Here is a 22,624-nt window from a genome sequence, read left to right as displayed (position 1 = left end):
ACCAGAAAGCAATCTGGTAGAAATGAAGCCTAGACCAATGTCTTATGCTACATTGCATAATACATTCTATTTGTTTATTTATTTTAATAACAAGTTTCCACATAAGTTTTCTGAAGCCACGTGTCAAATTGTCTTCCTCCCTTGTTTCCTCCCCCCTCCCAGAGCAAGAAATCAATTCAGTCTGGGTTATACATGTATTATCATGCAAAAAATACAAAATTCATTTTAAATAGTTGTGTGACCGTAATATGAAAGATCATACTATAAAAATTAGAAGAGAAGTAGATCATATATCTATCAGAGCTATGGGTAAGAGACATATTCTTAAGTAAATGAGGGGTATAGGCAATTACAAAAGATAAAGTAGTGAAAGTGAGAGACTTCTAGTCAAGCAAAATTAGTGTCCAAAGAAAAGAAAAAGCAGAATAGGAAAAACATCTTTATATATATATATATATATCTTCTCTGATAAGGTCATTGTATCCAAGACATATACAACTAATTGAAATATGTAAGACTAAAAGTCATTCACCAATAAAAAACAGAAGTCAAAGGATATGAACAAATAATTCTCAAAAGAATTACAAGGTATTAACAACTACATGAAAGAATAAAAAAATGAAATTAAAATTAACCCTGTGGTTTCACCATACACCTGGACAAATGACAAAAATACAGAATACAGTAAAAGATGGGAATACAAAATGTAGGAGGTATCATGGGAATATAGTCATAATAAAATACTGTTGGTGGAGCTTCAAATCAGGACAATTATTTTCAAAAGGAATCTCAAATAAGGCAAATAAAATTACTACAATGTTCATTCTCTCTGATCCAGAGATTCTATTACTAGGCTAACATCCAAGTAGGCCATTAATAAGAAGAAAATCTCCATATACAACAAAATATTCATAGCATCACTTTTGTGATAGGAAAAAATTGGAAACAAAGTAGATGTTCACTGAATGGGAAATGGCTAAACATATTTTCGTATATGAATATAATATAAAATTGCTATGCTATAAGAAATAATGAGTATGATGAGCATTCAGAAGTGTGAAAAGATCTACTCTGTGCTATACATGTTGGCTCTCTAGGAGAGGGAGGGAAAGAGATATAGGGGAAAACTATAGTGATTTTTTAAAAAAAGTATACCAATAATTTTTTTTTTAAACTCCGTTATGGCCTTTGCCATATGGCTATTGGAGCAAAGTCAAACCATTTCTATCCTTTACCCTAGACATTTACAGAAATTGTAATGGAAGCTAAGACATAGATCTAAGCATAACATCTAATGAATTCTCACCTATATGTTTATATATGTAGATAACCACACATAGTAAAAATAAAATATTGGAGGCTATATGAACTCTAATGTTCAAAATCATTTTATAATTTGATACTCAGTGAATTTAATGCAAATTTAGAGCATAACCAAGGACGGTGAATGACATTTCAGAAAATACAGTTCATGAGTAAAGAATGAGAGAAAGTAACAGCATAGCGATTTCCCAGAAAATTCATGCCGAGATACCACAAAAACTTTAAGAAAATCATCAGAATGAGCCAGAAATAGTGTGGACCAAACATCATTTTTAAATGAAATGATTATATTTTAGCAAATAAAATATGACTCATTATTGATGTGAGTTATACTTAAATCATCTATTTGAGCAGATTCAGGTAAAACAAAAATTAGAAAATAAAACTATAAGAATAAAATGAAAAGAAAGCATGTCATAAAACTAAAATAATTCCAAGTTAAATTAAACAACGTAGTGATGCTGAAAATGGAAAACAGGTAGAAGAAAGTGCCAATCCAATTTTTTTAGTCTTCATTCTCCTGAACCTCTCTTCAGTCTTTGTCACTGTTGATCATTCACACCTCCTTGATATTCTCTTTCTTCTGGATTTTCAGGATACCACTCTCTTCTGGTTCTCCTAACTATCAGATCCCTTCTCCTCAGTCTGCTCTGCTGGAATCTCTTCCAGATCATGAAACTAACTGTAGGTGCCCCATATGCTTCTATCCTGGACCATCTTTTCTTCTCCCTCTACTACTTGTTGATCTCTTCAGTTTCCATGGATTTAATTACCATCTCTATGCTGATAATTCTCAGATCAACCTACCCTGCCCTAACGTTTCTACTGAGCTCCAATCTCTCACCTCCAAATGCCTTCATATATTTCAAACTACATATCCGACAGACATCTTAAACATGTCCAAAATGAAAACCATTATCTTTCTCCCAACATTCCCTCCCCATTTTTATCTTCCCTGTTATTGGAAAGAGCAATACCACCTTCCCAGTCTCTCAGGCTCATAGTTTAGCCATTATCCTGGACTGACATCACACTATCCCCTATCCCTCATATCCCCCATAACTGTTGCCAAGTCCTATTGAATTTACCTTTGAAATATCTCTTATATATGTCCCCTTATCTCCTCTAACACTGCCATTACTCTAGTGCAGGCCCTTATCACCACAGACCTTGCCTATTACAATAGTCTACTATCCTGCCAATGGATTTTCCTACCTCAAATGCTTCCCCACTCCAATCCATCCTCCCTTCAGTCACTAAGATGAATTTCTTGAAATGCACATGTGATCATGTCATCTCCCTACTCAAATTTCAGTGGTTCCCCATCACTTTCAGACAAACAAATTATCATCTGTTGTTCAGCCAAAATCTTTCATGACTTAGTTCCCTCCTACCTTTCCTATCTTACTCTCTGACACACACTCCATGATCCCATGACTCTTAACTCCTGACTGTTCCACAAACAGAACATGAGCATTTTGCCTTGATTATCCCCATTCTTAGAATGCTTTCCCTCAACTATGCATTCTGGCTTCTGTTAAGTCCCATCTCATCTCTCAATATCTAAGCTATCATCTAATATTTCATCTTCAACATAAAGCCTTCCCCAATCACTCTTAATTATAGTGCCCTCCCTCTGTAAATTATCTCCTACTTAGCCTGTATATAGCTTGTTTGTCTATCTTTGTTTATTGTCTTTTCCATTGATTGTAAGTTCTTTGAAAGCAGGGACTGTCTTCTGCTTCTTTTTCAATCCCTAAGTCATATTGCAGTTCCTGACCTCACAGTTGGTACTTAATAAATGTTTATTGTTTGACTGGTTATAATTTTGTTGTTGTTGTTCAGTCAATTCAATCACATCTGACTTTTCATGACCCCATGAAACATGTCCCTGGGATTGTTTGCCATTTCCTTCTCCAACCGATTAGGGAAAATTGAGGTTAAGTGACATGCCCAGGCTTGCACAGCTAGTAAGTGTCTGAGATCACTTTTGAACTCAGGTCTTCCTGACTTCAGGTTTAGCACTCTAACCACTGAGCAATCTAGATGCCCTTTAATTTTAATACTGATTATAATAATTTCATGCAGAACTTTAATATAAAGTATTCCATAAAGAAACCAAAACAAAGCCTAGAAACTGGTACAATCAGCACAGAGATCCTCTATGCCAAGAGATAGGGAAAAGAAGAGAGGAGAAAAGGAGAGAAAAAGAGAGGAGAGGTAAGGAGAGAGCAACATGAGCTTATAATAGGAACTAGTTATAGAATTGAATGGGAAAGAAGAGTGAAAGGTTATAAAGAATAGAAGGGAAAGTGTTTTTTTTAAGTTGGCAAGAGATTCAACTAAATATAAATCATTGAAAGGGTGTTTATGGATTAAATTAGAAGGAGAATAATTGACAAAAATGGAAAAGAACTCTATTTTTATTTTTTAAAATTGTTTAAACCTTTACCTTTTGTCGTAAAATTGAAGGCAGAGGAGAGACAAGGACAAGGCAGCTGAAATGAAGTGACTTGCCTAGGGACATTTGTCTAGGAAGCATCTGAGATTAGATTTGAACCCAGGTCCTCCCAACTCCAGGCCTGGCACACTATCCACTGTGCTACCTAGCTGCCTTTCTTTTTTTTTTAAACCCTTACCTTCCGTCTTGGAGTCAATACTGTGTATTGGCTCCAAGACAGAAGAGAGGTAAGGGCTAGGCAATGGGGGTTAAGTAACTTGCCCAAGGTCACACAGCTAGGAGGTGGCTGAGGCCAGATTTGAACCTAGGACCTCCCGTCTCTAGAACTGGCTCTTAATCCAGTGAGCTACCCAGCTGCCCCCCCCCCCCCGCCCCAGCTGCCTTTCTAATGATTTTTAAAACAAACCTTTTTTTTTTTTCAACAGAGGGCAATGGAACCCTAACAGGTAAATTCTACTTAACGGTTTGATTTTATTGCCAGAGGAAATGGATAAAACAAACAGGAGGAGAGTAGCTAGTCTAAACCAAGTATAAAGAAAAGAGGTCCATGTTGGGTTGCAATTCAGTGAATAATGAGGAAATGATTCTTTTGAGATACATATATGTTTATGTATATACATCATATAAATGTATGTGTGTGTTGATATGTATATATGTAGGTATCTGTGTATATATATACATTTATACATATATATTTTTGAATCTATCAATCAACCAATTAGTTCATTTTTAGAAAACTGGTTTTTCCTATTCCATCCGAGCTTGAAGTTCAGAGTTATTCACGGCCCTGGTCCCAACTGAACAGCACTGGAGCTTTGACCTGCATGCTTACTAAAATGGGTCCTCCTTTTGGAAACTTAGTAGATATCTGTTCCCTGGGGGCTTATCTTACAGGTACAGAGCTTAGTGCAGACAGCCAATCAGTTTAGCCCACCGCACTCAGAACTCCTTAGCTTAAGAGACTTATCATGCTCTCCTTCTTAAGTACCTGAGATAACAGGCATTTGCTTCCTGCTTGATTCCCAGGGTACAGAAAAGAAGGAATTTTACAAAAGCAATGCAGGGAAAAAATCTTGGACTTACTACCAAAAACAGTAACCAACAGACCATCAATAACTTGGCTCAAATGCTTGCTTTCTCACATTCACACACACACACACACACACACACACACACACTAATGAGAATAATATACACTAGTGTTTTCAAACTCAAGTGGAAAAGGGGGTCACTAAAACATATAGGATTTTTGTGAGTCACATACTGATTTAGAAAACCATATATTAAAGATATCTACGTTCTATGATATTCTTATTTATTTTGTTAACTATTTCTCAATTACATTTTTATCTGGTTTGGGAGCATTGAGCTGTGTTTGATACATCAAATGTGCACATACACATCAAGATGATATAGGATGAAATGTCATAAGGCAAATGATATTCCACAGTAGATCTCATCTTTCGAATCATCTAAGTGACTAAAAAGAAGAAAGTAGGGGAGAGCAAACTATTGCCTGTGGGTCAAACCTGGCAGCCTACAAGCTAAGAATGGTGGCTAGTGGACCGTGTAAAAATCATCATTAGCTGCAAGCTGGTATGCTTACTTGAGAATCAAAACTACCAAATATTCCACTGTGCTTGTACTTTGCTAAATATAAAAAACATTTTATTTGGCATTTGAATTTGAAAAAATCTCCTCCCAACTAAGTGCATCCCATCCTGCCATCTATATTATGGTTTACAGGCGAAGGTTTTCTGATTATTAGGTACATAGAGGCAGCAGAGGTGTCAAACGAATGGCCAGCCTGGTATGGCAGAAACTGGATTCAAATATAACTACAATATATGTAACAAATGGAGTAACAATACAATAGTATATAGGTGGCGTTGATATGTGGTTTTTTAAGGTACTATGCAGTCCACAGGGATCCTCACGCACGCTTTAGTAGTCTCCGTTTCTATCTGAGTTTGACACTGCTGGTATAATGAATATTATTTGCATGTCTATGAGCAAGTAATTCCTGTAATTATTGCATCTCAGTGCTTCCAGGTTCTGTGGGGTACTCAAGGCATAATGTATATGTTAGAAAAAAGACATCTTTCAATCTTACCCAATAAAAAATGTAAACTACACATTCAAGACTCACAGTGACTCATATACCATCGATGTAATTCTATGCTTTTTTCTGCTTAGTCCCATCTTCCTGCTAGTACTCTATCTACAGTCTTCCTGATTCATATTGCTTTCCTGTAACCGGACTATCTTCAAAATGGAAATGATCTTGGGGTTACTGTAGAGACAACATTTCTGATATCCTGTTATATCACTTTTACTTCAATTACTGATACAGATTTCAAGATTTATGTTAATATTTCTAAGGAACTGAATTTCTCTCACAAGGAAAACAAATCTGGGGTTCATAGAGAGCAATCTTCTGTCAGTCAGATTAACTGTACTAAAAAATTAATTGTAAGTGAAGTACAAGTCTAGCGGGTTTTTTTCTATCATAATTTTAATTCCCTATAGTGTTTCCAGCTTCAGAGGATATATACAAAATCTGTTTCTTCATAGAGACTACTCCTACCATGGAATTCTCTTTGTTTTCACCAAAAGAATGCATTCCATGATCTTTTTAGAGGAAGTTGCATGATGCAGTGGATAGAGCACTGGGTCTGGAGTCAAAATGACATGAGTTCAGCCTCAAACATTTCCCATCTGTGTGATTCTAGAGGACTCTTTCAATCCCCATCTGCTTTAATTTTCTTTGTTGTTGTGGTTTGCTCATTTCCCCAGCCCTTTTCTTGCCTTTTAACCTATTTTAAAGTTGGTCTCTGTTCCAGGGACAGAAGAAGCATTATCCAAAGATTCATGTGTTTTGTGTTACTGTTTTCAGAGCTAGTTCTGAGGGTCTCAGATCTGCCTATGGGCAATGCAACAGAGTCCTGGGCCCACAAAGGAACCCTGTAATAGTCTTCTGACCAGTTGTCAGACCCCTTATCAATTGTGGGCTCAGAGATACAAGAGCTGCTCTCCAAGGCCTACCCAAGGCTTGTCAAGAGGGGGATTTGTCAGAGCATGGCCCATGCTCCACTCTCAACCCAGTTCAACAGATCTTTCCTACCAACCTTTTAAGTTGTATTTTGATGGGAAGTGTTTTGCTTCATCTTTTGTGGGTTCTATTCCACAACTCATTTTGAAGTATTATTTTAAAGTTGTTTAGAGGTTAATTTCTAGAAACATATGAGAGTTGATGCCTTTCCTCCATCATCTCGTCTCCTCTTCCCATTTTCTTAACTGTAAAATTAAGGGCAATAAGAGCACATGTCTCCCAGGGTTGTTCTGAAGATCAAAGGAAGTAATATTTCAAAGCACTTAGCATAGTACCAGGCATGTAGTAAGTACCTAATAAATGTTTGTTCCCCTTTTTTCTTTTCCTATCTCCAATAGCCTGATATGCTTAGGAAGGACCTTCTTTGTTTGGCTTGAAGACTAGAATTTCTTAACTGTTGAACATGTAATGCTAGAGAGGTAATTCTGAGGGAAGTGTATCCCAGTAACTCTCTAAAAGACATGGGGTCCAAGAAATCTTATGTGTGTACATACAGTTGAAAGCACAAGAAACTTCCATATGTTTCTGCCATGACAAACCCTTGAAGTAAAGGGAATATATGAACACTGACAGGAACTCTAACTCCCTCCCTTGACCCTGATCTTCAGGAAGGATCACTAGTAAGGGATGCTGATGTTAAAAATAAGCATCAAGAAAGCATTAATTTAAAAATTAAATGGGGGTGGTTAGAGAAAAGCCATGATATTGAAGAAGAAATGGAGCCTCTCCTAATCTCTCCCAAATTACACACCAAGAAAATTTTATAAAATGTCTCAAATGTATCAAACAATTTTTCATCCCAAGACAGCTTAGAGTGTTGGCAAGAGCAATATGTCACCCTGGGGTAGGACTGGAGCATGGATAGGCACATCAAGGCAAACCACACCTCAGCAAGACAGCACAAGTCTTGATGGAGGCTAAATAAGAGGGAATAGCATCCTGAACTCTCAATCCACACATGCTAAAGGGATCAGACAATTAATCAAACAGATTTTAGGAGTTCTTTTGCTGTATTTGAGAGTCAGACTCTGTTACATTGCCCATATGCAAATCCAGGTCACAGTCCTGGGTTGTGTTTCTAGACCTGAGAAGAGGAGTAAACGTACCTCTCCTTTGATCATACCACCTAGAAAAAAATGGAAACTTATAGATGCTAATATCTATAAATCTGAAAGTGGCTGCATATAGAATTTGAAGGATAGGACAGTGTCCCCTTCACCACAGTAATACAACAGTTTTTTAGAAGTTAAAAGTCAATAAAAAGGCTAGAAAAATGACAGCAAACAATAAGAACCAAACCTAACAAACAACAAAATAAACTCAACACAGAAAATTATTTTGATGATAGGAAAGCCAAAAACATAAACTCAGAAGTAGACAACAAAGTCAACACTGCTGCATCCAAAGCCTCCAAGAAAAATTTATAGAGAACAAAAAAGATTTTAAAAATCAAATAAGAGAGGTAGGAGAAAAGTTAGAAAAAGAAATGAGAGTGATGCAGGAAAATCATAAAAAAGAGTCACTCTCTTGGAAAAGGAGGCACAAAAATACTGAATAAAATAATATCTTAAAATAGAATATAATTGTTAACATGGCATAAAATCCATTGAAGAGAAGAATGCCTTAAAAAACAGAAATGGCCACAGGTAAAGGGAAGTACAAAAACTAATTGAAGAAAAACATTTCTCAAAAATTAAAAGTGGGTAACTGGAAGCTAATGACTCCATGAGATATCAAGAAACAATAAAATAAAGTCAAAAGAAAGAAAATAAAGAAGGAAGTGTAAAATATCTCATTACTTGGGCAATAAATCCAGTAGAGACAATTTAAGAATTATTGGTCTACCTGAAACAATGATCAAAAAATGAACTGAGACAACATTTTTCAAGAAATTATCAGGGAAACTTGTCTGATATTCTAGAACTAGACAATAAAACAGAAATTGAAATAATCCACCAATCATCTCCTGAAAGAAATCCACAAATGATAACTATCATCAATATTGTAGCCTAGGTCCAGAACTCCCAGGTCAAAGAGAAATTATTGAAAGCAGCCAAAAAGAAACAATTCAAATATTGTGAAACCACAGTCAGGATAACACAAGATTTAGCAATATCTATATTAAAGTATCAGCGTGCCTAGAATATTATATTCCAGAGGGGAAAGAGGCTAGAATTCCAACCAAACATCACATACCCAGAAAACTAAGTATAATCCTTCAGTGGGGGAAATGAATATTCAATGAAATAGAGGACTTTAAAGCATTTCTTGAAAAGACCAAAGTTAAATAGAAAATTTGACTCTCAAATACAGGTCTCAAGAGAAGCATAAAATGGTAAACAGGAAAGAGAAATTATAAGGGATTCAATAAGGTTAAACTGTTAACATCTACATATAAAAAGATGATATTTATAACTCCTAAGAATTTTATTATTAGGGCACGTAGGAGGAGTATACATAGATAGAGGATAAGGGTGTGAGATGAAAATAATGGAATGAGATCTAAAAAAAATAAGGAGTAAAAAAAGTAATGAACTGGGAGAAAGGTAAAGGGAGAGTTAGAATTTGGTAAAGCACAAAATAGATTTTATACAGGAAGGATAATTGGAAGAAATGGGGAGGGGAGTGCTTGAACATTATTCTCAATGGAATTGGCTCAAAGAAGGAAGAACTTACATGCTCATTTGGGTATAGAAATTTATCTTACACTCCAGGAAAGTAGGAGAGGAGAGGGAGAAGAGAAGAGAGAAGAGAAGAGAAGTGAGGGCAAATTGGGGGAGGCAGTAGTCAAAAAGAAAACATTTTGGGGGATGGACAGAATGAAAGGAGAGTGAGAGAATAGGATAAACAAAAGGAATATAGGATAAGAGGTAATAGATACTAATCATAGCAATCAAAAAAATTTACAAGTTTCTCTAATAAAGGTTTAAGTTTCTCAACTAGAAAGAGTAATATATCAAATGTATAAGAACTCCAGTTGGTAAACCATGAAAGGATATAAAAAGGCAGTTTTCAGATGAAGTAATCAAAGATATCTGTAGTTTTGTGAACAAATTCTCTAAATCACTACTAATTAGAGAAATGCAAATCAAAACATAACTGAGGTACCACCCCACATTTCTCACTTTGGCTGTTAGGACAGAAAAGGAAAATGACAAAACTTGGAGGGAAGGTGAGAAAACTGAGACACTAATGCACTGTCAGGGGAGTTGTGAACTGATTCAACCATTTCAGCAAGCAATTTGGAACTATGCCCAAAGAGCTATAAAACTATAAATGTCCATTGACACAGCAATCCTATTACTTTGCATCCCAGAGAAATAAAAATCAAAAAAGGACTTATACATACAAAAATATTTATAGCAGCTCTATTTGTGGTGACAAGAATTGGTAAGTGAAAGGATGCACACCAACTAAGGAATGGTCAAGAAAACTGTATCATATCATGTAATGTAATGGCATACTATTGGGCTATGAGAAATGAGCAGCAAGGTGATTGATTCCAGAAAATCCTGGAAGGACTTACATGAACTGATGAAGAATGTGAAGTGAGAAGAACCAGAACAATGCTGTACATCCTAAGAAAAATGTTGCATGATGAAGAACTGTGAATGACTTAGCTATTCTCAACTATATAATGCATTAAGACAGTGATGACAAAACTTTTAGAGATGGAGGGCTGGACCCTGCCCCCACTCCACCCTCTCAGACTGAGCGCCATGCCCATCCCCACCCCGCACAGGGAAGGGAGAAAGTGCTCCTATTGGGCTGCTGGGAAACGGGCAGGTAAAGTGAGGAATGTCCTAAGCAAGTGTAGAGAGGGGGAGGGGAGTGTCCCAAAGGCTCCACTTCCCTCCATCTCTGCCACCTGTGAGTCACCCACCTTATCCCATGTACAATCCCCATTGGGCTGCTGGGTGGAGGATGGGGAAAATGTTGTCAGTCACAGTGCCTAAGTCCCTCTGCATTTCTATTAATGAATTTGATAGTGGAGAGATGCATACCCACAGAGAGTGCTCTGCATGCCATCTTTGGCACCCATTCTATAGGTTCACCATCACTGATCTAAGATGATCTCAAAGGACCCGTGATCAAAAATACATCTCCAAAAGAAAGAACTAATTGAGTCTGAATCCAGACCAAAGCATACAATATTTCAATTTTTACATTTCTTCAAGTTTTCTTCCACAAAAGGACTAATATAAGGGAAAAAATGTTTTTACATGATTGCACATATAAAGTCTATAAAAGATTGTGTACTGTCCCAATAGGTGGGGAGGGAAGGGAGGTAGAGGAAGAAATGGGAACTCAAAACTTTCTTAAATGAATGTTAAAAGTTTATTTTTACATGTAATTAGGGGTAATCAATAAAAGGAAGGTGTTTGGACCTAATAAATGGTATTAAACAAATTGAAACAGGGGCAACTAAATCTTATATGATCCCTGAGAGTTTCAAACTTACTTAAAAGACCATATATTCATATTATCTATGTTCTACTGTATTTTTATTTATTTTTTACATATTTCCCAATTATATTTCAATCATGCAGTGGAAGGGAAGTGTTGCCACCGCACCTATCCTACATGTTTGACATCTCTGAATTAAATGATTTGAGATCCTTTCCAAATGTGACGTTCTGTCATTCTTATTCTAGGTCTGGTGGTAGACTACATGCTTAAAGTCTTAAATGTAGTCTAACTCAAATGAGAAAGCTTAATTTGACTCTGCACAAGTCAGATGCCTATAAACATTTGTTGAATTGAGATTGTGCTTCTTTTAATGTTAGAAAGATGAGAAAGGCCTCTAGAAATCCAAGTTAATTTCAATGGTGATTAAAATTTAAAAGAAACATTAGGAACATAGTATGAAGTGTCTATAAATGTTCACTTTGCCTGAACTGGATGTAAAACCTGTACAAACTGGATAGACAATTTGTCAGATCACAGTCTTTGGGGTGGGGGAGCATCAAGTAATACTGGTCACTTCCAAGACAGTGAATTCATATCTGAATCTCCTGTCAGAATCCAAAGGCATGTTCATTGAGCAAATGGAAAAAACTAAACAGAACCAGATGGAATGCCTTTGAGTATTTTTATTCTTAAACTTCAGAACAACTTAAAATGAATGTCCCTTTTTAAAAACTGGATTCCTTTGTCTTACTGCTTGACAGCAAGAATAAGGGTAGTGCTCGGTATAGAATTCTTATCATCATTGTAGATGTCACTAAACTTCACTCTCGTTTCTAGAGAATTTTTTTCTCATTGAAAATATTGTCATTTTACCAACTTCTGAAAAGAAGAAAAACTTTGAAGAATCTAGACTGACAAAGTACCCTTTATTAATGTGGATCACAAGATGGATCTATAAGAAATCTGTGGCTTTACTGATGTGAGAGACTTAAGACCATGGACAGTTTCTTGATAGCCTCCAACACATAGCAGGAAGGAAGACAAGAAATGCAAATTACCAAGAACCTGGTTCAATCTCTTCAGCATCATGAGTGATCGAACCCTGTCCTCGAACTGAATATGACAGTGTAACTAAAATCATTCTCAGATGATTCTTTCCAGATGCTCAATAATGCTGAGTTTCCTTAAAGAAAGAAAAGAATCAGAAAATTCTGGTGCTGTGGAATTCATATGTTAGGAATGAAAGCTAATTGTGCATCATTCTTCAAGAGGAAGAAGTCCTTGCATGACAGACTAATGTCTTGGGGACAGAGAAATTAATTTATCAGGATTACAAATCCAAAGACACCAAGAGCTGATGATGAGTACCTGATCAAAACTTCCCTCCCACTGGGAAATATTTTCTTTCTTTTTTTTTTAATTTTATAGTATTTTATTTGTTCATTTCCATGCATTTTTCATTAAAGACAAAGATCATTTTCTTTTCCTCCCTCCCACCCCCCGTGGCCGACGCGTGATTCCACTGGTATCATATGTGTTCTTGACTTGAACCCATTGCCATGTTGTTAGTATTTGCATCAGAGTGTTCGCTCCGAGTCTTTCCTCTGTCATGTCCCCTCAGCCATTGTAGTCAGGCAGTTTTCCTGCCTGCAGGCTTTTCCTCGGTGTTTCTATTCCCTCAGTTTGTCCTCTGCTTTTGGATAGTGTTTTTTTCTCCTTGATCCCTGCAGATTGTGCAGGGACATTATGCCACCACTAATGGAGAAGTCCATTATATTCGATTATACCACAGTGTGTTTGTCTCTGTGTACAATGTTCTCCTGGTTCTGCTCCTCTCGCTCTGCATCACTTCCTGGAGGTTGTTCCAGTTCACATGGAAATCCTCCACTTTATTATTCCTTTGAGCACAATAGTATTCCATCACCAACATATACCACAATTTGTTCAGCCATTCCCCAATTGATGGGCATCCCCTCATTTTCCAATTTTTGGCCACCACAAAGAGCGCAGCTATGAATATTTTTGTACAAGTCTTTTTGTCCATTATCTCTTTGGGGTACAAACCCAGCAGTGCTATGGTTGGATCAAAGGGTAGACATTCTTTTATCGCCCTTTGTGCATAGTTCCAAATTGCCCTCCAGAATGGCTGGATCAGTTCACAACTCCACCAGCAATGAATTAATGTCCCTACTTTGCCACATCCCCTCCAGCATTCATTACTTTCCATAACTGTCATGTTAGCCAATCTGCTAGGTGTGAGGTGATACCTCAGAGTTGTTTTGATTTGCATCTCTCTGATTATAAGAGATGTGGAGCACTTCTTCATGTGCTTATTAATAGTTTTGATTTCTTTATCTGAAAACTGTCTATCCATGTCCCTTGCCCATTTATCAATTGGGGAATGGCTTGATTTTTTGTACAATTGATTTAGCTCTTTATAAATTTGAGTAATTAAACCTTTGTCAGAGGTTTTTATGAAGATTTTTTCCCAACTTGTTGTTTTCCTTCTGATTTTAGTTACATTGCTTTTGTTTGTACAAAAGCCTTTTAATTTGATGTAGTCGAAATTATTTATTTTACATTTTGTGATTCTCTCTATGTCTTGCTTGGTTTTAAAGTCTTTCCCTTCCCAAAGGTCTGACATGTATACTATTCTGTGTTTACCCAATTTACTTATGGTTTCCTTCTTTATGTTTAAGTCTTTCACCCATTTTGAATTTATCTTGGTGTAGGGTGTGAGGTGTTGATCTATTCCTAATCTCTCCCACACTGTCTTCCAATTTTCCCAGCAGTTCTTATCAAATAGTGAATTTTTGTCCCAAGACCTGGGATCTTTGAGTTTATCGTATACTATCTGGCTGAGGCCGCTTTCCCCCAGTCTATTCCACTGATCCTCCTTTCTGTCTCTTAGCCAGTACCAAATTGTTTTGATGACTGCTGCTTTGTAATATAGTTTGAGGTCTGGGACTGCTAGGCCCCCCTCATTAGTGTTTTTTTTTCATTATTTCCCTGGATATCCTTGATCTTTTGTTATTCCAAATGAACTTTGTTATGCTTTTTTCCAAATCAGTAAAGAAATTTTTTGGGAGTTCCATGGGTATGGCACTAAATAGATAAATAAGTTTGGGCAGGATAGTCATTTTTATTATGTTGGCTCATCCTACCCATGAGCAGTTAATGTTTTTCCAATTGCTCAAGTCTAGTTTTAGTTGTGTGGCGAGTGTTTTGTAGTTGTGTTCATATAGTTCCTGTGTTTGTCTTGGGAGGTAGATTCCTAGGTATTTTATTTTGTCTAAGGTGATTTTGAATGGGATTTCTCTTTCTAGTTTTTGCTGCTGAGCTGTGTTGGAGATATATAGAAAAGCTGATGACTTATGTGGGTTTATTTTGTATCCTGCAACTTTGCTAAAGAAATATTTTCTTTCACTCTGTGCTGATGAATGTTGGCTACCCAAGCAGGATGAAGCTTATCCTATTTCTGGAAATGCCTGATCCCCATATAGAGGTCACTATCAGTTTTTAGGATTACTCTCTTGGGCATCATTCCCTCAGTTAAAAAAAGAAAACGAGATACCCATAATTTCAATTTTTTGTTGCAAGCAAATACAAGCATTTAATGGCTGAATGAAAACAAGAAGGAAGATGGCAGAATTCTGATTATCTATGGATAACCATTTTCAATTTAAAAAAAATTATTAAAATCTTTCAGAAAAGAAATGAGAGGAGTGCCAACTCAACATGCTATGTGAGATGATATTCTTAACTGCAGAGTAAAATGAGCTTTCTTTGCTGCTAAGCAAAAGTATATAAAAATGATAGAATGATTAACTGGGTCATTATTTATTTTGCTAAATATTGGCCTGTGTCTCAGTAGGCCCCTCCAATTGGAGTTCTGTGAAAATTTCATTGCACTAGGAATGGTATAAGTAGAATTGCTACTTTCAGGGTTGACTGGAGCTAAAGATCAAAACGACCTTTATACATATTTCTCCCAAACTCCTCTTAGTAAAAACAAAATGTGTTTTGTATCACTCTCTTTACATATTTTCAAGCTATATTTGCAGAAAAGTGAATGGACATTCCAAGATTAACATAATATCTTTTCCTCTCATACTTGGTACCAATTATTATTAACCTATCTTTTAAAATGGAGAAATTGAGATCAAATAGGTTAAATGACAGTTTTTCAAATGACTGCCGTAATCACACTTTAACATTTCCCATAAGCATATGAATTTGAAAATAGTAAAGATATTTTAAGAAGAAAAATTACTCAGAATTGTCACACCAAACTACATTTAAACAGGGTAACATGGCCCTTGATTTAGAGTGGGAAGTTGCTTAGGCAGCACTATAGATAAGCGTACTGAACTTGGAGGCAAGAGGACTTGCATTTGAATCCTGGCTCTGATACTCCAGACAAGGAGGGCCATAAGCAAATCAGTGATTCTTTCTGGGCCTCAGCTCTATTATCATAAAAATGAATGCAGTAAGAATCCCCATAGTATACACTGTACAGAGTTTTTGTGAGGTTCAGATGCTATGAGTAACAAAAAGTGCTTCACAGTAAATGTCAGATACCCAACTTTCTCATGTTACAGCTAAAGAAACTGAAGCCCGGAGAAAAAGTGATTTTCCAAATTTTATCCAGGTCATAAGTAGCAAAGTAAGGGTCCACTACTTCCCTCTATACCACAATGCCTCTAGCTCCCATCTCTTACCATTGTTTTAAGTCCCAAACAAATATGACACTATCATTAAAAGAAATACAAGATGACAGTTCTAAATGGAAATGTAGAGATGAGTATTAAAGGCTCCATTGGTACCCTACAGAATTTCTGAAGTCTGAAAGGTATAAATGTATCCCTATATATGTGTATATATGTATATCCTTATGTGTTTATGTTGTATGTGTATATATATATATATATATATGTGCACATATGGGTATCTATATTTTATTTACCTTCCTATCTCTATAGATAGATAGATAGATAGATAGATAGATAGATAGATATACATATCTAGTAATGTAGATATATCTGTCCAAACGGCACTAGAAGATTTTCCATTGAATTTAAAAGCGGGTTATTCAAGGGTAGGTATCACTCTGTATTCTGAATTACCCTCTTCATAACGCTATGAAGAATATTAAATAACCAAAAAGCAAGGTGCTAATAAATATTTATTTAAATGAATAAAAGGATCAACAGTGTTTCCCGATTCTCCTCTATTTATGGAAACAAAATGATCAGTTGATTTCTGAATAAATGATACCTACTAAATGCTTTTCTGCAAAGTCTCAGGATAGTTAACAGAGTTGGGGACCAGCTCAGATTTCTTAATAATAATAGGAGAAATAGTACTGAATTGTGTGTAAGAGACCAACAAAGGAGACAGTTTGGGGAATTGACCCCTGAATAATCATTAAATTTTTCAGTAGTGTTTTCCAAAGGGAATCTGGTCACTAGAACACCAATGTTGTTAATAGGAAAGTGATTATGAGTTGCATCAGAATAAAATCTTAATTCTTCTTCCATTAATAAAACCATTCTAATAACACTTCATTGTGTGGTCATAGGTTAAATTGATCAGATTTCAAGGATGAGGGAACATATATAGATCATAATTTGATGTCAATAAATAAAAGTGCAACTAGCTTAAGAATCCAACTAAACACAATTTCCAATAAAAGTCATTAATTTTTAAAAGGGCAGGTATCTATAGAGCAGAAAGAAATCATTCTTGAAGGTTAAAATAAAATTCTACTGCTCAGTGAGTGAAAAAGCTATGCTTTGATAACAGAAGGTAACACTGGTATAGGTCTGGATATTATTTATTATGTGTGGAGTTAGTACAATTAAAGGGATATTCTTCAAATTAAGTACTCAACCTATTTGTAGGTAGAATTATCTGAACAAAAGAGAAGATGAGAGTTGCTCACAAAAAATACTTAAAATCAGGGTAACTTATGTCCTTCACTACGAACTCAATTTTACTATTTATCTTGGAAATTTTGCTAGAAAATTGAAACAAGAAGATGTTTTGAGGTAGTTCAGTGATATCAGAATAATATCTTTGGTCAGAAGATGAACTATTCTGCTATTCAATAACCTGCACAATAATAATAAAATAACCCACAAAATAATGATAGCTGCTAGTACTATAGGAAAACCTTAATAACATATACAAAGAAAGAAAATGCACTTCTAAAAGAGGGCTAATAGAATAATATATTTATCTAGATTCTTGGGAACCTGATCAAAAGAGCTTTAAACTGGAAAGGGAAGGGGAAATTTTCCAAAATGTATGTGCCAAGCCAGATAAAGTAGCCCTGTAAGAAGAGAAGGAGAAAAATAGAGAGGAGACAAAAGGCAAAAAAAACCTTCCTCCATGATCTCAGGTGTCTATCCACAAATTCCTGATGATACACAATCAATAGGATAAATTAAATATCTTAGTGAAAGATAGCAAATTCAACTTCATGGGTGCCACTGAGGCAAGTTAGGATGAAATTTATGACAGGAATGTGGTTCTGGAAGAGTATGTCTTAAGAAAAAAGGAATAAATAAAAGTATGGGGTTGGGGGTAAAAGTCTAAGCAGTGGAACAGGGAGTATCTGGCAAAAATTATTTGTGTAAATGTCATGGGAATATACCCTAGACCAGGGGTCCCCAAACGTTTTACACAGGGGCCCAGTTCACTGTCCCTCAAACCATTGGAGGGCCGGACTATAAAAAAAAAAAATGAACAAATCTGTATAGCGCTGTCTGGGATAGCGGAGGCTGCAGTGCTGGCTGTGATGGGACTGTCACAACTTGCACAGGCCCACTATTCTGGGCAGCAGTACACACAGTGCGGAATCCCCTCCCCCAGATGGCAACTCACCATGAGGCAGCCACATAATCCTTTGAGTGGTGCCTTGTTCTAGTTCTGTTACTCTCAGAATAAGGAGCCACGCAGAGGATTATGTCACTGGAAGTAGTATTGTACGTGAGTGATGCCACACTTTGCAGCGCTGCCACATACAGGGCTCCTCTCACTGAACACCAATGAAAGGGGTACCCCTTCCGCAAGTGCAATGGGGGCTGGATAAATGGCCTCAGGTGGCCACATGTGGCCCACCAGCCATAGTTTGGGAGACCCCTGCTCTAGACTAATGGTGTCAACCTCAAAAGGCAGCTGTGATGTAAATGATACCTAAAGATATCTGAAGATTGTGTATTGTCTTAGAAAACCACAAACAAATAAAATTTACATTCTTTTGTATTTTTATTTATTTTCTTAAATATTTTCCCACTACATTTTTTAATCTGGTTCAAGTAAGAGTTTAGCACCTCTGCTATAGACCACCTATGCAGATAGAGGAAATAGATTATAAACACTTAGAAGCATAATATATTACTGTGAGAACAAGTCAATTGTTCAAATACCTTCTAGAGCTCTTCTTGTGACAAAAAAGAGGTTGATATATTTTTCCAAAAGAAGAAATGAGAAGGAAAATTGTTTTTATGGACTAAACCATAACAAAAAAAGAAAGAGTTGCTCTTTAAAATAGTAGCAATGAGAATCATGTGGATAAGGAGATAACTTAATCTTACAATTTCTTATACACAAGACAAGACAGATATAATCTGATATAAATTCTAGATTGACACATAATCAGTTTCAGAATATAGAGAAAGCATGGGTGGAATTCCAGATACTAAATTGATATATAGAAAGTAATCTCAAGAAAATGTTAAAAAATTAAATTCTGAAGGTACCAACACATTCTGACAGTTATGATGAAGAATAAAAGGAACCGCTGTCAAAGGAGAGCAATTTGGATACACAGAGAACTCAGCAGGTAACAAAAATTTTAAAGTCCACTAAAGAAGATGGAAGTAAAGGAAGCTACTGAATGATGAACACAAAAGCACTGGCATCATCATTCTATAAAAGTGTCAGGAATACTGAAGGTAAAAAAAAAAGCAAAGGCTGGTGAAGAAATCAAAGGGAAACAGAAAGGCTTTTGTAAGTAGACAATTGAAAGCAAAGAAAGGGAGGGAAGATAGGAGCTCAGTGGATTGAGAGACACGCCTGAAGATGAGAGGTCTAGGGTCCAAATCTGGCCTCAGACATTTTTTAGCTGTCTCACCCTGAGCAAGTCACTTAACTCCCATTGCCTAGCCTTATTTCTCTTCTTTCTTGGAGCCAATACACAGCATTGATTCTAAGATGAAAGGCAGGGTTTTTTTTTTAAAAGAATAAAAGTCAAAAGAGGAAAGGTAACTTAAAGATCAAAGAGCTGGATCCAGTCAGGAAGATCTGTGGCAGGTTCCAGTACCACCTCTGACCTGTACTGGCTATGTGACCTTGGGCAAGTCACAGTCTCTAAGTGTCCCAAGCAAGTCTCTCGAACAGGTAGTTACAGAGAAGGTGGGGAGAGTTCCCTATAATAATTACATCCCAGGTCTAGTCAATCAAGGAAGGCTCTGACAAGGTGAATGGGATGAAAAGAAAGTAAAATCATTTAACTATTTTCCTTATTTCTGAAGCCAATGACAATGGTGCTGGAATGAAAACAGCAAAAAATGGTTAAGCAAGACTAGATAAATGAGACTAAAGATAAATGAGGAGATATTAAGAGAACACGTAGCTTATAGAAATAGGCATTCTTGCATATGCCAAATGTGTGGGTTTATTCTGTTTAACTACACTTATTTGATACAAGGATTTTATTTTATTTTTGGTATTGGAGGAGAATTTGAGGGGGGACCTACCTGGTAAAAGAGTCACACAATGAAAAAAGGAAAGAGAGTCACTAAAGCATTTGTTAAAATGCACAAAAAAGAACTCAGAGAATTTCACAAGGAATCAGAGATGCATAGGGCAGTTTTGAAAATAACATGATGGATTTATCAGCCACTGAAAAAGTATTATGTTACATATAATAAAGATTCTTCTATTGCCTTAAAAATCTCCTTTTCCATTTCTTTGTATATAAAAACATTCTTTTTTAGTTTTTCTTAAATTCAGGATAAAATGAAGAAAGAGAGAGAGGGAGAAGAGAAAAAGGAAAGGAGCTGGCAGAGGAATACTTACCAGCATTGAATAACTTTGTCTAGGTAAGGTGACTTAAAATCTAACCTACAGGACTGAAAGAACTGGAAAATGTGATATTGGAAATTCTGTATGCTTACAGAACATCTTTGATACATCATTGAGAAATGGTGCTAGAAAAGGCTTCCAGTACATTGCCCACCAACAAAATCCAAATAAATGTGTGGCTGGAATTGGTGGGGTTGAATTTGATTGCTTCATTTTCCAGAAAATATTCTAGAAAAGGAAGCAGTGATCACTTAAAACTAGTGTGGCTTCAGCAATAACAATTTGAGACAAACTCCCCTCATTTCCTTTTTTGACAAGATTATTAGAACAGAATATAAACAGACTTCTATATAAATATTATATCAATATTGAATTTATATAAAGCATTTGAGAAGAACTTTCCCTGTTCTCCTAGTAGACAAGATAGGGTTGTGGGCTAGATGACAGAAGACATAACAAAATTTAAGTATTTAAATGACAGATCCAAAGAGTATTCATTAATGAATCATATAAAGTAGAATGATGTTTCTAATAGGGAAGCCAGAGATTTTCCATCCATCAATGGTTGAACATTTTTGTCAATGACTTACATGAAGACAGAGACCAAATGCTTATGAGATGTGACAAGAACATGAAGATAGTAAGGCTAGCTAATGATAATAGTAGATGAAATTTACTTAGGATTTTAAGGTTTGCAAAACACTTTACATTTATTCTTGTGTAATTATCCTAACAACTATGAGGTAAATCCTATTGCATAATTATTTCCATTTTACAGATGAAGAAACTGAGGCATCGAGAGGTCATATTACTTTCACATAATCACATAACTACTAAGTTGTAGAAACAATAATGCCCCAAGGTCTTCTTTGATTTTATGCCTAACATTTTTTCCACTATTAAATACAGTATTCTTGACAGTCTGAATGATAGGATCAGAATCCAAAATATTTCAAAAGTCTAGAGAAATGGGCTGAATCAAGTGAGATTAAATTTAATAGAAATAAATATGAAACACCACGTTTGGATTTAAAAAATAAGCTTCAGAAGTAAAAGTTAAGAGTCATGGCTCCATAACTATTCATATAAAAATAAGATTTGAGAGTTTGACTAAAATGAAAGCTCAGTATGAATGAGCCCTGTGACAGAGTAGACAAAAACAAACCTACTATGCTCTCGCATTGCACTGAGAAACAGTGTCAGAAACTAGGGAGGTTCCTCTCTACTCAGCCCCAGTTAAGTCAAAGGTGGATTTGTGGGTTCCATTCTGAAGGATATGTTTTAAAAAACATACAGGTAAATGACAGTATTTGCAGAAGAAAGAGAAGTAAAGGATGAAGAAAACAGAATCTATGCCATAGGAAGAGAGAATGAGGGACTACAAGATATTTGGGGAGGATTGGAGAAGGCAGAGGAGGGTATGAGCTCTATCAGCATTTGTTTAGAGGGGTCGTCAAGAGGGATGGACTAGCTTTGTTCTTGTCAGCAAAAAGAACTATGAGAAGCAGAAGTTGCAGAGAAGTGGCTCCAAATTTGAGAAATTCCAAGTAATTTCTAGATTAGAGAAATTCAAAAGATAAATGGTCTGGGAAATGATGGCTTCATCCTTATTAGAGGTATTGAAAGGAAACTTGGATGGACACATTTAAGGGATGGTATGGAAAGGATTCTTACTTGAGTAGGAATTGGATGAAATGATGGAATGACTTCTATTTTGTTCTTGTGGGGATTTCTGAAAATTTTAATTAATTAGATTATTTAGAATATTTTCCATGGTCACAAAATTCATGTTCTTTCCCTGCCCTCCCCCTGCACCCCTCTGATATCTGATGCACAATTCCACTGCGTTTAACATGTGTCATTGATCAAGATTTGTTTCCACATTATTAATATTTGCACTAGGGTGATCTTTTAGAATCTACGTCCCCAGTCATATCTCCATTGACCCATGTGTTCAAGCAGTTGTTTTTCTTCTGTGTTTCTTTTCCCACAGTTCTTCCTTGAGATATGGATAGCATTCTTTCTCATATGTCCCTCCAAATAGTTCTTGATCATTGCATTGCTACGAATAGAGAAGTCCATTACATCCAATTGTACCACAGTATATCAGTCTCTGTGTACGTTGTTCTCTTGGTTCTGCTCCTTTCACTCTGCATCAATTCCTGGAGGTCATTCCAGTTCATATGGAATTCCTCCAGTTCATTATTCCTTTGAGCACAATAGTA

Source organism: Monodelphis domestica, chromosome X, assembly GCF_027887165.1.
Source record: "Monodelphis domestica isolate mMonDom1 chromosome X, mMonDom1.pri, whole genome shotgun sequence".
In the NCBI taxonomy this organism is placed as follows: Eukaryota; Metazoa; Chordata; class Mammalia; order Didelphimorphia; family Didelphidae; genus Monodelphis; species Monodelphis domestica.
This window is presented reverse-complemented; position numbering follows the sequence as displayed.